Genomic DNA, 3,652 nt, shown 5'->3' with positions numbered 1-3,652 from the left:
CCATAACCTCAGAAAATTATTGTTTTCTTAAATTGGAGGATTTATTTTGAGTCTTCCTCAACTGTTTTAAAGAGATTTTTTTCCACTAATTTCTCTGCTAAATAACTATTACACAATCTTATTACTCAAGGTATTATTTCTTCACTCTTGATGCTTTTGTGACCCAACTTTGGCTCAGTAGTTGGGGTTGGAGAATTACCCTGCTCTGGTTTTTATGAGGAACATCTTCCTCTGATTGAGGATGAAATGAAAAATATGCTCTATAGATACAAACATGGCTCCCATGACATTTCCTAAGTTGCTTGACTTAATACACTGTGGTACAGCCACCACTATTGACGGCAGACAGTAGAAGAGGCAAGAAAGGACAGATCAACTTGTCTGGAGGGATATCACCAAATTACAACTCTTTAGTAATGTTTGTTGTTATTTTTGTTGTTGTTGTCTTTTAATCAGACATTCAAAGGGTCTGAGCTGATTTTGGTGGAGGCAATTTCAGAGACAGAACTCTGGCCTGTGAATAACTTACATTTAAATGGGTCATATATATTCCTCCTTTCCAAAGAGTGGAAAAACCACAAAATATTATTCAAATGAAATAAGCTAATCTTCTTTTAGTTAGGATATTGGTTTTTAAATAATATTCTCCAATTCAAAGTTTCATTTCTTCTTAGAAATGTCTACTACTTGTTCCCAAAAGTCTAAGTACCTATTAAAGCTTCCATTGCAATTTATAAACCAAGGTCCTAAGCAGTGCAAGTCATTTTATATATTTATCTCTCTTTGGCAGTTCTAATAGATGAAGACTTAGTATTAGCTATGAATTTTATTACTGTAATTTTACTCCCATTCCAAATCATTAATATTGATGCTAAATAAATGAAAGTGTTCACCAAGCTGAATAATATTATTCTAAACTGCTTAAAAAGGAAGTACACTCAGAATTTTTCACATTGGCTTTGCAAATTGAGGATGAACTGAAATATGACAGCAGAGCTTTACCCAGCAGTTGTAATGTCGCCATTCTGGTTCCCCACACCCCTAACACATGCCATATTTATAAAAAACTACGGTCTTATCACTGAAGGCCCATTTTATTCAAAAAGAGTTAAGCCAAAATAGCATCGATTTTTATGCTTTGCTGGCCACTTAAAGTAAATTTTATATATTGGGAGAATTTTGATTGAGGATGCTATTAGACAATATAGTATATACATTTGTCCCAACCTAACAGACTTTTAAAAATGTATCCATATTCAAACCAAAGACTTCAATTAATACATCTTACCTGACTCTTTCCCTGGCACGATTTACCCTACAGTCGACAGGCCAATTATTTTTTATCTATATTTTAAGCATTTTCTGAGATTTATTTACTTGAAACCACAGGGAAAATATATGAAGAGATTTAGTTTGGTAGGAGAATGACTTACCATGAAGAGTAACATTATGGTTATCTCTCTCGCGCATGCACACGCTTTCTTTCTCTGTCTCTCTCTCTCTCTCTATGTATATGTATATATACTGCTTCTTTTTTATGATTTACATATTTTCGTTCTTTCCTTCTTGGCCCTCAGATTCTTTATTGGCTAGCTTCTTGTTTTAACATTCTGATTAATTTCTTTTGAGCAAGGTAATTTAGAGAGAATTTGGACTTTGTAACATTTATACTTACATTCTCATTCTAGTTCTGTGACATATTAGGTGTGAAAGTTTGGACAATTTGAAGATTGTTTGCTTTCTTTGGATTTTGTCTTATACAATAGAAAGAGATAATAATTATTGTACCATGGAGAATTTTTGGCAAAAGTAGGCTTGTTGCAATATTAGTTGATTACCTTTCATATTTTCTTTTTATTGGAATGTGAGTCCTTTGTCTTATTTATTTGTGTATATTTATGGCTTAGTGTAATATTTGAGACATTATTGCTGTCTGTTAAATCTAAATGGTACCCTACTCCACTTTGAGTCATTTTTATGCCCCAAATTCCGACAGTTTCCTCAGACAAGTTCCTATTTTTTTTTTTTTGAAGCCTACAGCACCTGGTATTCCCAGGCGGTCTCCCATCCAAGTACTAACCAGGCCCAACCCTGTTTAGCTTCCGAGATCAGATGAGATCGGGTGCATTCAGGGTGGTATGGCCGTAGATGACAAGCTCCTATTAACTGCTGTTGGGTCACTGTTAATCACAGACCTAACCAGGAATCTTTCCTGGGAGTGCTAGAGATATGACTCACATTTACTTTAATAGGTTCACAGAGACAAATATTAAAGTCATAAAGTTTCTGAAGAAAAAATCTAGAATGAAATTATGCATGTAGTTTCATAGGCAAAAAGAGAAAGTGTTAAGGTGAAAATCACAATTATTATAGTGTCTAAATGCAAAGGACTGAGAGAATATCATGAAGAAAAGAGAGTGGTTAATAATGTCAAATATTGTAAGAATGACATGTGGACTAAAAGAATGCCCTCAAATCTATTAGATTGGAGTTGGTTAATTATAAGGGAATACTAAATATCATATCTATAAAAATAATTATGATCTAAATAAAAACATACTGCTTTATGTAGATGGTAAGAAATATATAGAACTTTTTAAGAAGTGATATGGAATATCAATATAAAATAAAGTATTGCATGATATAGCCATATGAAATATTTGAACATGTGACCCTACGATGAAAATATTTTTAAATAATTCAATTTTTATGAAAAATTATTTTTTAATATTGAGAAAAGAAAAATCATCTCAGCCTTCCTTAATACCCAAAAGGAAAAAAAAAGAGGAAAAATCCTTCTAAAATTCAAATTTAAAACAAATTATTTAGGCTGGCTGAATACAAACCTTAATCTTCAAGTTTTTTATTAACATACTTTATTTTAAAGGACTACTTAAGAGTGAAAGAGTATGTTTAAACTTTCCCACCAGCAGATTTCTCTGTAACTAAACATTATAGTTACATGATTTATTTCTTAATTAACTTATTTCTTTGTCATCCACAAATTGAACTTTACACTCTAGTTGAAGCAATTTTTTTGATGTTTCCTGACAAATCATTTTTTTCTCCCCTCAATCCCTTGTTGTTCATTCTTTTCATTCTCTGAACATTAGTTTTGTTCTAGACTTATCTTCTTCCAGAGTTATTCTACCATAATCCAGGATAATTAGGTTACATCTAACTCTGTTTACAAACTATGCAGACACAAAGAGATGCATGGGATAGAAGGCCAAGGTTGTTAATTATACCTTACATTTAAGTAGAGACAGATAGAATTTGCAATTTGTGACTGAAATCTGGAATTGCTCATCTTCATTCATATTTTTGCAATTGATGACTTTTCAGAGTTTCAAAAACATGGAACTCTCCCTATTGTCCAATTTCTGTTGAACCTGTATGTTGCCAAAGAAAAAAACGCACTAGACAGAATTAAGCAGACAGGAAAGAATTCATTCAAGACTATTTTGATAGGGGATATTCAACTCAACTCCAACAAAACAAAACATGGATGAGTTTCCACTTGATGGGGAAGCTAATAAAAAAGTACTGGAGGAAGTGAGTAGAGAGGTTATGCAATGTGATTAGGCCATTTGTATGTACTAATTGGTGCATACAGAAGTTAGAAGTTAGAAGTTAGGTTCCTACCCTCTCA

The 3,652-nt window shown here is 32.7% G+C and overlaps 1 non-coding gene across 1 annotated transcript; it reads right to left on the bottom strand.

Moving 5' to 3' along the window:
* Window positions 1–2,031: 2,031 nt before the first annotated feature.
* LOC119469807 lies at window positions 2,032–2,150 on the bottom strand. The gene has a single exon (XR_005198647.1). It is a non-coding gene; the product is annotated as a 5S ribosomal RNA (ribosomal RNA).
* Window positions 2,151–3,652: the final 1,502 nt, after the last annotated feature.

This window comes from Cebus imitator, unplaced genomic scaffold (genome assembly GCF_001604975.1).
Source record: "Cebus imitator isolate Cc_AM_T3 unplaced genomic scaffold, Cebus_imitator-1.0 Scaffold851, whole genome shotgun sequence".
Lineage (NCBI taxonomy): Eukaryota > Metazoa > Chordata > Mammalia > Primates > Cebidae > Cebus > Cebus imitator.
The sequence above is the reverse complement of the archived record's forward strand: the minus strand, read 5'-3'. Positions and strand labels throughout refer to the sequence as shown.